The sequence below is a fragment of the Stenella coeruleoalba genome (genome assembly GCF_951394435.1).
Source record: "Stenella coeruleoalba genome assembly, chromosome: 13".
NCBI lineage: Eukaryota > Metazoa > Chordata > Mammalia > Artiodactyla > Delphinidae > Stenella > Stenella coeruleoalba.
This window is the reverse complement of record NC_137159.1, coordinates 11,104,773-11,122,307: the sequence shown is the minus strand read 5'-3', so window position 1 is coordinate 11,122,307 and position 17,535 is coordinate 11,104,773. Positions and strand designations below refer to the sequence as shown.

The 17,535-nt window shown below is 42.4% G+C and overlaps 1 long non-coding RNA gene across 1 annotated transcript in view; it reads left to right on the top strand.

Moving 5' to 3' along the window:
• The window catches only part of LOC307196431, a 273,555-nt gene extending 257,294 nt beyond the window's left edge, over nt 1-16,261 (top strand). Inside the window, exon 3 of the long non-coding RNA XR_013831132.1 lies at nt 15,910-16,261. This is a non-coding gene — a long non-coding RNA (uncharacterized lncRNA). The remainder of the gene's footprint in view (nt 1-15,909) is intronic.
• The last annotated feature ends 1,274 nt before the right edge of the window (nt 16,262-17,535 follow it).

Here is a 17,535-nt window from a genome sequence, read left to right as displayed (position 1 = left end):
GCTCCCATACCTGCTAGCCTCCTTCCCGTTACAGTCAGTGAATTGGGCTGGAGGACCAGCCTTTAACCTGGTACTTTGTAACCTCTGCTGCTGGATTCTCCCCCTCATTCACACTCTGATTCTTAGGGCTGTTTTCTCTTCTCCCCACATTGATCTAAGACCCCCATCCCTAATTAAGCCCTCTGAACTCTACTCTCAAAAAGTACTTGGGGGCTTCCCTGGTGGCGCAGTGGTTGAGAGTCTGCCTGCCGATGCAGGGGACATGGGATCGTGCCCCGGTTCGGGAAGATCCCACATGCCACGGAGCGGCTGGGCCCGTGAGCCATGGCCGCTGAGCCTGCGCGTCCGGAGCCTGTGCTCCGCAACGGGAGAGGCCACACAGTGAGAGGCCCGCGTGCCGCAAAAAACAAAAACAAAAACAAAAAGTACTAGGGCATGACCGACCTTTACTGAGGTTTGAGGTTACCTGGCCAAGCAGGTAACTTCAAGTGGGAGGCCAGTCAACCCAGCTCTGCCGACGTCACCCCTTTTCCTCCAGGCATGCCTTTGGGTCCTCCCCTTTTCAGCCCCTCCTTTTTGCTGTTCATGCTTCTTCCCTCTCTCTGGTCCTTCTTCAGTCACTCCTGTTGAGTTTTCTTATAGAACACCTCTCACTCTATCCTACTTAACTGCTTCCACGCACAGATGGGAGAAATTCACCTTCCAGAGCCAAGCAGGCTTCGGAAGCTGTTGCCAAAGAAACCTGACCCCTCCTTTGCAAGAGAGAAAGGTGCTGTATGTCTATATATCGCAATGGAAAGAAACCCACTATGCATCTACACGCACTGAAATCTCCCACCTTGACACATCCTCTCTTTGACCCTATATCCCCCTCTCCATCCTGACTTTTTTTCACAGCCAAGTTTCCTGGACCATCTACTGATACTCACCGTTTCTCCTTTGTCCCAACCAGTAGACACTTCCTGATCTTTTTCTTTCCTAACCTCCTTGTAACATTTGACATAGTAGATACCTCCTTCCAGAAACTCTTTTTTGTCCAACTGCTCTGGCCAGGGCTTCTCAATCTCTTTTGCGCTGTCCTTTTCTCTTATTGCCTTCTTAGAGGTCATTGAGCCCAGCTCTGGCCTCAGGACTCACCTGCTCTATACGCAGACCTTGGTTGGTCCCACCCACCCATGGACTTAACCACCTCTGCTGTGCTGCTATGGGGTCTCAGCTCATTGCCCTGGGCCATGCTCTGGGCAGCTTGGACATGTCCATGCTCTGGACAACACTTGGTTGTCTCCTCGGTGTCTAGAATTCAACACCTACAAAGTGAACTCATTCTCTTTCCCGCAAGGATGTGTCCATTGTCTAAGCCAGCAAGCTCCCTTTCCCACCACCACCAAATCCAAGCTGGGCAGAATCTCCTCTTTCATGCCTCTGAAAGCCACTTTGCTCTCCCCATCCCACTGCTGCCAGTTGAGCAGAGCACTCATCACTCCCTCCTTGGGGTAAGACCATTGCCCTTGGCCTTCCGGATCTTCTAATCCACACCCAACACGGCTGCCAAAGGAATCTTTCCTTAACGCAAAGTTAGCCATACCCTACCTCCCTGGCTTGACACTATGAGGCTCAGAGCTTTCAAGATGACATTTCAAGCACGCAGGGCCCTTTGTCATTTAATCTCTTCTCTCTCCAGCTCCCCAGTTCAACGTAGGCTCCATGTCTTCTGGGAAACTTGCCTGACCCCTGCTCCTGCTAGGTGTCTGTGCCTAGCTCGCAGCCCACATTACTCTGATGAGGGACTTCATTGTCTGTGAATTTCTAGAGGGCAGGCCTGGTCTAACTCAGCTTCATCTCTCCAGAGTCTAGCTCATGGTAGGCGTTCAAAAGTGTTTGATAAAGACAGGAGGGATATCTCAGGCTTCTCAGCTCATAAGGTCTCTGCTGAGACCTTGACATTGTGCAGGAGGCAGAGATAGGGACCCGTACAGGGAAACCCAACAGTCCAAGGGTGCTACGACTTGGCTGAGAGACTTCTGAGGACCAAGGCAATCGGGGGAAGTGCAGCCTTCCTCCTACTTGGGAAGATGTCATTTCCATCATTCTGTCTCCCCAGGACTCTGCTCAAGGAGGCTTCTGCCGTGGCAAGTGAAGGTGGTTCTTCTGGAAGGGTCTGTCCTGCTGTGAAGGTAGTCAGTGGTGCTTGGACAGCATAAAGGTGCCACAGACATTTGTTGGTTGCACACAGGAAGTGCTTTTGGCTTTGCCTCAAGGCAGGGGCGCATTTTATGTGCCAAGACCTCCCCTTCTGCCCCATTATGCTTGACTTAGAGAGACTCCGGCCCCCTCTTGGCTTGTCTTCTGAGCACTGAGAGGACAAGCATGGTGCTGTGGTGGCAGTTGGAGGGGACATATGATTTACAGCCTTCTCTGGTGAGGCCACCAGTCCTTGAGGGGCTTCGCTGCTGGGCCACTCCCTAGATGCCACTGACCTGTGACCAAACATTCCAGGAATACTTTCCCAGACCAGTGGCCATTGGGCACTTCAGGTATAGGTGTCACCAAGAGGGCAGCCAAGAAGGAGGTGGCACCTGGTACCCAAGTCCAGTGCCACAGGCCAATTCCTCAAGCCAAGGGAGACAGGCACCTAACTCACCATGACAGGACAGGACCCTTGCCAAGTCTTTCCTGAGAGGGGGAAGAGCCACTTCCAAATAAACACAGAGCTGGGTCTATAAAACATGGCCTTCCTGGCATCGGTGGTCAGAAGTGACAAGCCTGCCAAAGCTCTGCGATGCATGGCGTGCCTGGCATCAATGGTCAGAGGTAATGAGCTTGCCAAAGTTCTATGAAAAATAGCTTTCCAAGGTATAGAAACCAAAGGGAAACACTGCAGGTACTTAACTGGCCTGGAGCCACGGTGACTTAACTAGTCTACGGAAAATCAGTCAACGTTCACATTAGTCATCAAATTGAAATATCGATAAAGGACTATGCTTTGGTCTAATACACTAAGAAAAATTAACATTTTAATGACAATTTGTAACGTTGGGAAGGATATGGTAAAAACTGTTATCTTCATACATTGCTCTTGACAGTATATATTTGTACAGTCTCCCATGGAGAGCAATTTATCATTATCTGTCAAGAATTGCAAGAGTTCATGACCCTCTCTCCAAAGAAAATAAAGCAAGATATGGAGGAAAGTTTCATTAGAGTGTTAATTGTCATTTTGACAGATGTATCAAGTGTTCAAATTATAGTGCATGACAAATGTTTTAATATTGTGTTAGGTATTGAAACGATGACCGTGAGAACAACGTAGCAACATGGAAAAGTGCCTGTGACAATAACAGGACACAAGTCCGTGTGTGTATATAAGGACGACAAGCGAGTAAAACAACGTTCACAGCGAAGTGGAATCTGAGTCAATCCACCAAAATGATAACTGTGGTTGTGTCTGGGGGTGGAAGCGATGGGGGATTATTTTTTCTTTTTCAAATTTGGTATAATGTGATATAACAAGAAAAAAATTTTTTTAGAGATTGGAGGGTTACCAAGTGGAGATAAAAAAGACAACTGAGAATCCTCTTCAGGTGGGTGGGAAGAAGCCTTTCGGGCAAGAAAGGCAGGGTAGCCCGACCTCCCAGGGCTGGATTCTGCTTTGATTTGGACAGGGCAGGGTGCAGGCTGGGCACAGAAGAAAGGACGGGCCTTTGCTATACTGCTTTTTCTTGGGATCTGAAGAAGTCTGGGGACGTGACAAGCTGATCTTAACTGGGGAAAGGTTGGAGATCTCACACAAGGCCTGTGTGGGAAGGCTTTTGGTTCTAAAATGGGCAGTCTCTCAACGAATCTGGCATGGGCCCATGAGGACCCCAGGGGGAGCCTGAGGAAGTGATGGTTTCAACACTGCTCCAAGGAACCGGTGAGGAAGGAGGCCAAGGAGAAGGGATGGGTGAGGGGCGGCAGGCAGGGAGCTATGAGGTTCTCATGGGCAGTGACAGTCACAATGCCTGGGCTTGGAGGAACAAGAGGAGGCATTCTGGTCCTCCAGTGGGAGGAGGGTGGAGCATGGCTTTGAGATGTACTCACGATCGTGTCTTAAGAGAGCAGGCTCAAGTTGAAGGAGACACTAGGCCAGGTGCATAGGGCACACACATAGCCCAAAGCCTAGTGTCAGAATGTTGTGTAGAAGGAGGCAGCTGAACAAATAGATGGATGAATAAGCGAACGCATGAGGCTTTGTGCAATGCACGGGGGTGTGATACCATGGCCGCAACTGGATCTGCCATTGTCCCATCTCAACTCGCCATGTGTCACAGCAGCTAGCTCTTAGAAACATCAAAACACGTCTTCAATAATCCCTACGGAGAAAATTTATCAACCAGAAAGCACGTATGGAGACGCTGTGGGCTCCTTAGAGCCGAGCCTTGTAGGATACAAAGAACCCCAAGACAGAGTTCCATCCTACGAGGGGCACCTCATCACTCCCCTACCCCCACACGCAGGCTCTTATTCTGGGGTCTTGTCTGAAATTCTTTAGGGCCAGGGCTACAAAATCAGGGGCATCATATTCGAAATTGACAACCTGTGGGGCAACGGAGAAGGGTCAGCCTACAAAGTGAGAAACAAATCTGAATGTAAATCCGGTGAAGGCATAAATATCTCTTAGACTTAAGCGCAGACGAGAAAGTATGCAAAATTAGGGGGAAACCATTCCATCTTCATTGTGTGTGTGCTACGCTCTGTTTTGCACTGGGAGTGACTTTAACTCACCCGTTTATTTGCATCTGGACAAAGAGAAACCTAAAATACTTTCATTATCTTAAGAGAGCGATTAGCCAGCTGAAAAGAATGTTCCTCCTGACAGCAATTAATCTTGGTCAGCCTCCTCTCTGCTCCCAGGCCATTGCTTTGCTGAGTCATTCCACTACGCAGGGTCCCCAGCCAGAGCCCAGCTGCCTGCAGCCACCATGGAACCCTAGGATCTCACCATTGGGGTTATTTTCACTGCTGTCACTTTGTTGGTTTGTGTGTGTGTGTGTGTGTGTGTGTGTGTGTGTGTGTGTGTGTATGTGTGTGTGTGTGTGTGTGTGTGTGTCCTTAGACAAGAAGCATACTATTCATGTAAAATTATGTATTTAGGTAAAAATCCATATTTAAGATCACGTCAGAGCTTAAAATGTGTATAAAATTGGCCCATTCTTGGACTCCAAAGAGAAAGAACCTTCCTTTTCATCTGGTTTTAACTTCTGCTTCTAAACAGCTGTTTATTCTGTTTTATAAAGATCTCCAAGCAGAATGCTTAAGCAAAAAAGAGGAAGCAGCAGAATAATAGATATACTGTAACCCCAGTTCCATCAACACACACACACACACACACACACACACACACACACACACAACCACAGGCACATATACATGAAAAAATCTGAATGGCTTACTAAACCATTGAGAGTCATGATCTCGGGGGCTGTGAAGATAGAGGAAAATCATTTTCTAAATTTTGCTTTTCTCTAATGTATGATTATTTTATATTGAGTTTATATTACTTTTGTAACTAAAACCAATAAAGATTGAATGTTAGAGATGAGCAGGCACTAAGACGCTCTTTGCATGAGAGGTTTTCCTAGTGATGAAGCATCTTCTTAATCGAGCTACATACTTTCTCTCTTACGATTTATTCTCATTTCCTCCTTGGTTTTGTTTTTCCTAGGAATGAGGAAAGTGGTCAGCATCTTCTCTAGATCAGAGGGACTATGCATTCGTCTTTACTTTTTATCATGAAAATTTCAAACGTAACACAAAGAAAACAGAAGAGTCTAACGGGCCCCTGTGTCTCTATCACCGCCTTCTATAACTATCCACTTTCCGCCTTCATCTGCCTTCCACCCCCATCTCAAACAAATTAATTTATAGGCATACAGTTCTTTTTGGTTTTGAAGTAAAATTTATATACCGTGAAATGCATGAAATCTTTTTTTTTTTTTTTTTTTTTTTGTGGTACGCGGGCCTCTCACTGTTGTGGCCTCTCCCACTGTGGAGCACAGGCTCCGGACGCGCAGGCTCAGCGGCCATGGCTCACGGGCCCAGCCGCTCCGCGGCATGTGGGATCTTCCAGGACCGGGGCACGAACCCGCGTCCCCTGCATCGGCAGGCGGACTCTCAACCACTGTGCCACCAGGGAAGCCCCTGCATGAAATCTTAACATTAAAATTTTGAAAAATAGATACGTCAGTGTAACTCACATCCTCATCAAGATACAAAACCTTCCCATCACCCAAAAAAAATGCTCTTGTACTTTTCACGGTCCCTCTCCTCACTTCCCTGACTTTTCACCATATTTAATTTAGTCGCCTGTCTTAGAATATCTGTTCATTGCTTTTTAATATAATAAAACTATTTCCATTATAAGAGCTGTACATGTTAGGGAAAATCTTGAGGGTAAAATAAAACCCTAGAAAAATAGAAGGAAAATTGATAATGAATAGTCCCACCACACAAAGGGAAAAATCGTTAAAAGTTTTGTTTTCTTCGAGTTCCTGGGTGTAAAGTTTTCTTATTTTATGTATCTGTGATTGCTTACTTCACATGACTTCCCATAATAATTTCACATTACTCTCATAATAATTTCATAAGATAAGCATCTCTCCTATAATATTCACAAAGGAAAAACAAACTTGTCAACCTACAACTTAATACCCAATAAAAATATCATTCAAAAATGCAGAAGAAATAAAGATTTTTGCAGACTTACAAAAGCTGAAAGAATTCTTCAGAAACAGATGCACACTGCAAGAAAGTTTAAAGGAAGTCTTTCAGGCAGGAGGTAAATGACATCAGATGGAAATATGGACCTGCACAAAGGAATAAAGAGTACTAGAAATGGTAAATACATGAGTAAGTAATAGGAATTTTATCTTATTATTTAATGTCTTTAAAAGATCCTCGAGGACATCCAGTCCCAGCCAAGGTGGAGTAGCCCCATTCCCCTCAGGTCCTACCCTCTTACAACTAAAAACCTCTGATGTAACACAACATAGCAAACAAAAGACAACTCTGAAAAGGGTCTGAAAGGATAAAGTGAACTGCCTAAGGGATGCAGGGCTTGAGGAACAACACAGCGGTGGGTACCCTGTTTGGTTTTTAAGAAAAGTTTGTGTTTGTTTTGTCTCCTACACACCCTGGATGGGGTACCCAAAGCTGTCAACAGGCACAGACAAAAAAGCCCTAAGAGGGCTTCCCTGGTGGCGCAGTGGTTGAGAGTCCACCTGCCGATGCAGGGGACACGGGTTCGTGCCCCGGTCCGGGAAGATCCCACATGCCGCGGAGCAGCTAGGCCCGTGAGCCACAACTACAGAGCCTGCGCGTCTGGAGCCTGTGCTCCGCAGCGGGAGAGGCCACAACAGTGAGAGGCCCGTGTACCATAAAAAAAAAAAAAAAAAAAAGCTCTAAGAAAAGTCTGCTTCCCTAGCTAAAGAACCAGTAAAAGGTGACATAACAATAGAAACTCTTGTTTGATCATATTTGCCCTACTTAAGCCCAACACCAATGGAATCCCGTGCCCCCTCCCCCCTCCCCTCGATCCTGCTCAGAGGATTCAGTCCAGCTGAGTGGGAGCTCATGGTCCACTCCCTTTATGGCAGAAGCAGGCGGCACTCCAAGTCCCCCACTGGGGTTGCACTAGAAGGGTCCATTAGGGAGCTGAACCTTCTCCCCCAACCTGGCACCAACAAGACCGACTGAGGCAGTGTGGGGTGACGCTGGTTGGACCTCTGCTTTCCTACAGCTGGTGTCAGCAGGGCTCAGAGAGAAGCTGAGCACCCATCCCCACCCGGCAGCAACAAGGTAGAATGAAGTGGTGTGAGGGACACTGTGTCAACAGGGCATAGAGGGGGCTGAACTTACGCTCCCCTCAGTGCCAGCAAGAGGATGTGAGAAGATGCTCCATTTTTCTCAGGAAGGTACCAGCTGGGCTGAGAAGGGGGGAATTAAACATCCACCCCTACCACAACCTACCACTATACCTAAACAGGGTGACTGCCTGCTAAAAAGGAAGGTTAACTAGAATCCAGTCACACAACATAGTAGCCAAAATGCCCAGGATATAATAAAAAATCGCTTGTCACACCAAGAACCAGGAAAATCACACTTGAATGAGAAAAGACAATCAACCAGTGCTTACAGCGCGATGACTCAGATGCTGGAATATGCTGAAGAGTGTTCTAAAGCAGCGATTATAAAAATTATGCAATGAGCAATTTAAAACACGCTTGAAACAAAAGAAAAAACTAGAAAATCTAAGTGAAGGAATATAAGCTATTAAAGAAACAACCGGTTGGAAACGATAAAACTGAAAGATACAATAACTGAAATAAAAACCCAAAGGATGGGCTCGATAGTAGGTTAGAGACAACAGGGAATGAATGAGTGAGGTTGAAGATGGATAACTGGAAACGACCCAATCTTAGTAACAGAAAAGGAAATAGGCTGGAAAAAGAAATGACCAGAGTCTGAGAGATCTGTGTGATGATCACAAAAGATCTAGCATTGGTATCATGAGCATCCCAGAAAAGAGGAGAAGAAGCGTGCAGCTGCAACAAGTACTCAAATAAATGATAGCTAAAAATTTCCCAAATTTGACAAAAGGCAAAACCTAGAGATTCAAAAACTGGAACAAATCCTGAACAGGATATAGCCAAAGAAATCCTCACTAAGACAAATTATAGTTAAATTTCTGAAAATTAAAGGCAAAGAAAAAAGTCTTGATAAAGGCTAAAGAGAAGTAAGGTATTGCTTATAAAACTATTCAAATGACAGCCATCTCTCCTCTGAAACCATGGAAGCCAGGAAGAAGTGGTACAGCATTTTACAAGTCCTGATAGAAAAGAATTAAGAATTTACTTGTAAAATTCAAAAGAATTGTAAAATTCAAAAAGAATTGTAAAATTCAAAAGAATTCTACTTCCAGCAAAACTATTCTTGCCGTACCTGAATCTGATTCTGATACTTGCTAAGTCTCTTCAAACTGTGGGCTTTGGGGTGTTTTTTTTCCTCTTAATATGACTTGAAATTTTTTCTTGATAGCCAGACATGATATAATAGATAAAACAAGTTGAGATAAATACGTCTTCAGTAGGGCTTCCCTGGTGGCGCAGTGGTTGAGAGTCCGCCTGTCGATGCAGGGGACGCGGGTTCGTGCCCCGGTCCGGGAAGATCCCACATGCCGCGGAGCGGCTGGGCCCGTGAGCCATGGCCGCTGAGCCTGCGCGTCCGGAGCCTGTGCTCCGCAGCGAGAGAGGCCACAGCAGTGAGAGGCCTGCGTACCGCAAAAATAAATTAAATAAAAAAATACGTCTTCAGTAACGTGGTAGTAAGAGGTAAGGTGTAGGGGGAGCATTCTATGGTCCTGTGATGAGGTCTCAGTCTTTTAGCGATCCTGTGCCTCTGAACTGTGAACTTCACAACTGCTTCCCAGTCTCTCTCGCCCTCCTCACCCCGCACCTTACATTGGACCGGATGGCTAGAGTGGCCTGGAGTTGGGTATTTCCCTTCCCCCAGGTTGGTTCGGCTCTGATAAAATCCTAATAGTTTAGGCTCTGGAAAAACAGCTTCACTTGAGGGCAGGTCTTGTTAAGAATGGAACGTTCTCACTTATTTCAAAATAGTTCCTTTTCCATCCCCCGATGGAAAAACAAGTGAATTTTTCTCTGATGTTCACTGTAAAACCCTGTTTGAGTTCCTGGAGATAATATTTACAAAAGTGTGTGGGCTCCCTAGGATAGGTCTCCCTGGAGTTTTTGACCCTAAGACTTGTCCGCACTGAGCCTCCGGCAATTCAGGTTTTCTTACCCTGGCTCTGGTTCCTGCAGAGGTTTCTGCTCCCTCAGGAGGTTTTGCTGCCATAAGAAGTGATTCTCACTATTTGCTTATCTGTCTTTTCAATTTGGGGAGATGTGGTTTGCCTTGTGATCTCATTTCTCTGAAAATCAAAGAGTTGTTGATTTTTCAGTTTGCTCTACCTTTTGCTTGATGTTAGGACAGAGTGATGACTTCCAAGCTCCTTATATGATGAATGGGAAGTCAAACTATTTTTTAGGAATAAAGGTAAAATAAAGACATTCTCAGATGAACGGAAACTAAGAGAATATGTCACCAGAAGACCTACCCTTAAAGAATGACTGAAGGAAGTGCTCTAAACAGAAAGAAAATGATAACAGAAGACTTCAGGACCTTGGGAGGAAATAAAGAAAAGAAAGCATGACTATAAACATAATTGACTATTTGAATAAAAATAATAATGATTAGAAGGATACTTATAAATATATGTACATGTAAAATGAATGACAAAAATAAAATCAAGGCCAGGAGGGGAGAAGCGGAGGTATCGTGTTGTAAACTTCTTTTACTACATGGGAAGGGGTATAATATCACCTGAAAGTAGACCTGATAAATTAAATATGTATTCTATAAACACTAAGGAATACCAATATAACACAACAGAGAGAGCAAATAAGGCAACAAAAGAGGTAAAATTTACTCATAAAAATATCCAATTAATCCAAAAGAAGGGAGAGAAAAGGTAAGGGGGGTGGGCAAAGAACAGATGGGATAATTTTTGGAAAAAATAGCAAGATGACAGGATTAAACCTAATCACATCAATAATTACATTACATGTAAATGCTCTAAATATCTCTAATAAAATGCAGAGTTTGTGAAATTAGATATTTTTAAATAGCAGTTCCAACTGCATGCTACTTATACAAAATGTATAAATAGGTTAAAAGAAAAAGGATGGGAAAAGGTATACAATGTGAACATTAATAAAAAGAATCTGAGTGGCCATATAAATATAAAAGTAGATTTCAAGCAAAGGATATCATCAGGGATAAAGAAGGACATCTCAAAACGATAAAGGGCTCAATTTTTCAAGAGAATATAACAATCCTAAATAAATGTATGTGCACCTAATAAAAGAGCTTCAAAATACTGAAGCAGAAATTGGCAAAACTATAAGGAGAAATGGATAAATACACATTTAGAGTTATAGATTTCAATACCTTTCTCTCAATAATTGATAGACAAGTAAACAGAAAATCAGAAAGGACGTAGAAGACTTGAACACTACTATTAATAAAATTTAGCTACTTGGCATTTATAGAATACTTCACCCAGAAACAACAGAACGCACATTTTTTACAAGGGCGCTTGGAACATTTTCTAAGATGTAATATATTCTGGGCCATAAAACAATGCATAACTTTAAATAAATTCAAGTTATTAAAAGTATGTTTTCTGGGGCTTCCCTGGTGGTGCAGTGGTTGAGAGTCCGCCTGCCGATGCAGGGGACATGGGTTTGTGCCCCGGTCCGGGAGGATCCCACATGCCGCGGAGCGGCTGGGCCCGTGAGCCATGGCTGCTGGGCCTGCGCGTCCGGAGCTTGTGCTCCGCAATGGGAGAGGCCACAACAGTGAGAGGCCCAAGTACAGCAAAAAAAAAAAAAAAAGTATGTTTTCTGAAAAAAAATTACAATTAAAATAGAAATCATTAACAGAAATGTATCTGGAAAATTCCCAAATATTTTGAAACTAAATAATTCATTTTTCAATAACTCATTGGTCAAATAATAAGTCAAAAGGTAAAAAAAAATTATTTTCACATAATGAAAATGAAAACACCCTATATCAACATTTGCAAGATGCCACTATAGTAATCTTAGAGGGAAACTTATGGCACTCCATGTCTGTTTTAGAAAAAAGGAAAGATCTTGAGTCAATGGCCTCAACTCACACGTGAAACAAGCAGAAAAAGAAAAGCAAATCAAACCCAAGTAAGAATTAAAAGGGAAATAATAAAGATCAAAGTGAAAAATCTATGAAATAGAAAAACAATAAAGAAAAGTCAATAAACCAAAAGCTAGTATTTTAAGTAGATCAACAAAATTTAAAAACCTCTTGTCAGACTGATCAGGAAAAAAGTATTAAGACACAAATTACTCAATATCAGGAATGATAAAGATGACATCACTCAGATTCTACAGATATTAAAAGGATAGTAAGAAAATATTATGAACAACTTTAAGCCTATAAATTAGAAAACATAGATGAAATGGACAAATTCCTTTAAAGACACAAATTATCAGAGCTCACTTCAAATATAATAATAACATGAATTGCCCCCTATCTATGGAATAAACTGAATTGTAGTTAAAATGTACTCATGAAGAAAACTGCAGGCTGAGATGGCTTCACAAGTGAACTCTACCAAACATTAGGAAAGAAGGAATAACAATCCTCATAAACTCTTTAAGAAAATTGAAGTGAATACTTCCAATTCATTTTATGAGTCCAGCATTGCCCTGATTCCAAAGCCAGGCAAAGAAAACCATAGACAAGTAACTTTCATGAACAAAATGCAACAATTTTTAAAGAAAATTTTGCAAATTGAATCCAACAATATATAAAAAGGATAAAACATCATGGCCAGATGGGGTTTATCCCAGGAATGCAAGGTTGGTTTGATATGCAAACCCTAATCAATACAAGTCGCTATATTAACTACAAGAGAAAAACCATTTGATCATCTCTATAGGATGCAGAAAAAACTTGGCCAATTTTAACACCCATTCCTGATTAAAAACTTAGAAAACTAAGAACAGAAAAGTACTTTCCATCTTGTGTAAGGTCAGCTATGAAAAACCTACAGTTGGTATCATATTTCATGATGAAAGATGAAACCTTTTCACCCTAATGTCATGAACAAGGCAAGGATGTCTGTTCTCACTACTCTTTTTCAAGATAGTACTGGAAGTGCTAGCCAGCACAAAAAGACAAAGAAATAAAAGGCATGGACTGTAAAGAGCCACAGTTGGCATAATTATGTATGTATGAAGTTGCCAAGAATCTACAAATAAAACACTAAAAAGTGAATTTAGCAAGCTTGCAGGACACAGGCACTGTAAAACGTTATTGTATTTCTATGTGCCATATACCCAAAATACACACACACACACACACACACACACACACACACACACACTCGGACAGCTGCTTTTTGACAAAGGTGCAAAAGCAATTAAATGGAGAAAGGACAGCCTTTTCAACAAGTGACACTGGAACAAGTGGATGCCCATGTGCAAAAGAATCAACTTGAGTCCATAACATGCATCATATAAAAATAATTTAAGATGGATTATAGATCTCAATGTAAAATCTGAAACTATAAACCTCTAGATGAAAAACATAGGAGAAAATCTTTGTGATCTTGAGTTAGGCAAAGAGTTTTTAGCTACGACACCAGATACACAATACATAAAAAGTAAATTGATAAATGGAACTTTATCAGAATTAAAACTTGTGCTCTTTGAGAGACACTATTAAGAGAAAGAAAAGACAAATCACAAATTGGGAGAAAACTTTTGCCACGTATATATCTGATAATGCACTTATGTCTAGAATATATAATGAACTCTCAAAACTCAATAGTAAGAAAATAGCCCAATTAAAAATAAAATGGACAAAAGATTTGAACAGACATTTTCCCAAAGAAGTTATATGGATGGCAATGAGCACATGAAAACATGCTTAACATCATGAGTCATTAGGGAAATGCAATTTAAAATCACAATATGATACCATTACACATATTTCAGAATAGCTAAAATTAAAAAGACTGACAATACCAAGTGCTGGAGAGGATGTGGAGGATATTAATCCTGATATGCTGCTGGTGGAATGTAAAATGATACAACCGCTTCGGAAGTTTAAAACTTCTCAAAAAGTTAAACATTTACCACGTGTCCCAGACATTCAATTCCAAGAGAAAAGGCAGCAGATGTCTACACAAAGACTTGTACACAGATGTTCATAGCAGCTTTATTTGTAATAGCACCAAACTGGCAACAACCAAAATGTCCATCCACAGATGAATGGAAGAACAAATTGTGGTACATCTGTACAATGGACCACTTCTCAGAAAAAAGAAAAGAAAAAGAAAAAAGAAAGAAATGATTTATTGATAAACACAATATGGATAAATCTCAAAAATAACTATGTTGATACAAATAACAAATGCTGGAGGGCATGTAGAGAAAAGGAAACCCTCCTACGCTGTTGGCGGGATTGTAAGTTGGTGCAGCCACTATGGAGAACAGTAGGGAGGTTCCTCAGAAAACTAAAAATAGAATTACCATATGATCCAGCAATCTCACTCCTGGGCATATATCCAGACAAAACTCTAATTCAAAAATATACACGCACCCCTGTGTTCATAGCAGCACTATTAACAATAGCCAAGACATGGAAACAACTTAAATGTCCATCGACAGATGAATGGATAAAGAAGATGTGGTACATGTATACCATAGAATATTACTCAGTCATAAAAAAGAAAGAAATAATGGAATCTAAAATATGACACAAATGAACCTATCTATGAAACAGAAACAGAATCACAGGCACAGAGAACAGACTGGTAGTTGCCAAGGGGGAGGGGGTGGGGGGGAGGATGGAGTGGGAGGTTGAGATTAGCAGATGTAAGCTTTTACATATGGAATGGATAAACAACAAGGTCCTACAGTATAGCACAGAGAACTATATTCAATATCCTATGATAAACCATAATAAAAAAGAATATTAAAAGAAGTATATATGTATAACTGAATCACTTTGCTGTACAGCAGTAAACACAACGTTGTAAATCAATTATACTTCAATAAAAAATAAGTATAAATTAAAAAAAATAATGTTGAGTGAAAGAAGTCAGGCAAAAAAAAAAAAGACTACATACTGTATATTCCATTTGTATAAAACTATAGAAAATGAAAGTCTACAGTGACATGAAACAAACGAATAGGGATGGAGGGGAAAGAGAAGGGAAGCCTGGGAGAGATTACAAACGTACAGGGGGTGATGGAGATGTTTACTATACGGATTGCTGTGATGGTTTCATGGATGTATACATATGTGAAAACTTACTTTGTATATTTTAAATATGTGCAGTTTTTTGTATGTCAATTATACTGCAGTGAAGCTGCTTTAAAAAAATAAATAAGGCCACGGAAAGTAGAAGGACTTTACTCTCATAAGACTGTACTCGATCTGGTCTGCAAACAGGTGCACACAAAATCTGCACACTTAGCTGGAGCCTACCTGACAACACCTCTGCAACATTATGCAAATCACCGTGAGAAGGAAACAATAATTACGTTAGAAACCACCAGAACGTGGTTGTTTCCACACACATTTTCTTGTTTGTTTTCAGATCTGGGTTGTCTTTAGCATATGGCTGTCAGTTAACCCAACTCGGGGCTTTTCTCTTCGGTTTAGAGAATCTGAAATTGAGCCCTGCTGGGGTTAAGTCCATGTGGTGGTTCATGGGTGTGGAAAGTACCTACAGCTGACCACAGACTAGAGTTCCCTACAGCTACATTCGTCTCGGAACTAACTATTGTCTCCTAAGTTGTTTGTTTTTAAAAAAATCCCATAGTCTTCATTTTAATTGCTCTTAAATAATCTATGAAATATGCTTCTTTTCTGTTCTTGTCAGTTCCTAACTTCAGATTTTTCTTTCTGCACCCCGGCGGAGATCTTGCTAAAGAATGATTCCAACAGCATGTTCAGTCTCTCCTTCCCTTTTGTGCTTCCCTGAGCAGACCTCCCAACCCCACTGCTGTGAAGGGGCCCAGATCTAAGGGCTGTTCTTGGCGCCCCAAACGCGCCAAGTCTTGTCACTAAGGTGGCCCCGTCTGGGCATAGCCATCTAAAGCAACAGTCTACTTCTTATCAGAAACTCTTGTGCTTCAACAAAGCCTTTTCTAGAATTAACCACGCCATGGTGAGGTGCGGAGGAGGGGCAGAGCACCCCTGGGCCTGGGTTTACAGAACCCCTCATCAGCTCTGCACCTCATCTCTGTTTTGCAGCATTGCTCAGGGAACCACTGGACTTTGTATCTGTGGAAGAAGGGGGAAGAGACCGCTGACTGCATTTCTGTCCCTGTGCTGAAAAGGATGCTATGTCAGAGAACCATTCCAGCAAACTTCAAAGGTCAGTATCACCCCATGTTACAGATGAAGCTCAGAGAGCCTCAGCAGCTCACATGCCCCAGGTCTCAGTGGGATGGGGCAGAGCAAGGATTCGAACCCAGGCCAGAGGACCCACATGCTTTCCTCAGCTCGGCATGCTGCCTCACCATGACTGCTGGGTCACCACCACTCTCCATGACCACCCATTCATTGCTCCGCACTACTGCCGGGTCACTATTCCCCACTGGTCTGATCCTCCAGGTTTCCCTATAAATAAACCATTTGTCCATGAAGTCAAGGAGGCAGGCAGGGGCCCTTCACATAGGACCTTTTAGGCTATGGTAAAGAGTTTAGACTTTAGTCTAAGAGAGGGTTTTGCTTAGAAGGAGAGATAGGATCAGATCCTTCAAGAAAAGATGCTTATAAGACTAGGAAACAACCTAAATGTCCATCGACAGATGAATGGATAAAGAAGATATGGTACATATATACAATGGAGTATTACTGGCCATAAAAAGGAATGAAATAATGCCATTTGCAGCAACATGGATAGACCTAGAGATTATCATACTAAGCAAAGTAAGTCAGAAAGAGAAAGACAAATACCATATGATATGACTTATATGTAGGATCTAAAGTATGACACAAATGAACTTATCTACGAAACAGAAACACTCACAGACATAGAGAACAGACTTGTGGTTGCCAAGGGGGAAGGGGGGTGGGGGAGGGTTGGGCTGGGAGTTTGGGAGTAGCAGATGCAAACTATTATATATAGTATGGATAAACCACAAGGTCCTACTGTATAGCACAAGGAACTATATTCAATATCCTGTGATAAACCATAATGGAAAAGAAAAAAAAAAAAAAAACAGAAAGAAAGGATGCTTAGGGACCGGTCCAGGCTCCACTGCAGTAGCCCAGGCAGGAGGTGATAGTGTTTTGGACTTGAGTGGTGATAGTAAGAATGACAAAAAGTGGAGACACTCAGAAATTGTTTCAGAGGTAGAGTCAAACTAGACTTGTTGAAGAACTAGATGTGGGGAGTGAGGATTACGAGCAGAACCAAGGCTGACTCGTAGGATTTTGTCTTCAGAAATTTGAAAACCCAAGACGAACAAGAGTGAGGTAAAATCAGACATGGGAAAATCTTGTGCTTCGTTTGGGACGAATCCAAATTTGAAATGCCTGCTGAAATAGAAGTAGAGTAGACCATGGAATATATGAGTATGGACTCTGGATGGATATAGAAATTCAGGAGTCATGAACACATTGATCGTAAACAGAAAGCCATGAGAGTGGATGAGATCACCAAGGGAGACATTGTGCACAGAGAAGAAAGAGGGGTAAGAAATGAACCCTGGACAGGGCAGCACTTAGAGCAGAGGCAACAGATGCAGCCTAGAAGACTAGGAAAGGACAGTCAGTGCAGGAGGAGGAAAGCAAAGAGCGTGCGGTGTTCTGGAAGCAAAGAGAATAAAGGGCATCAGAAAAGAGGTGTGGTCAGTGTGTCAAATCAGATGA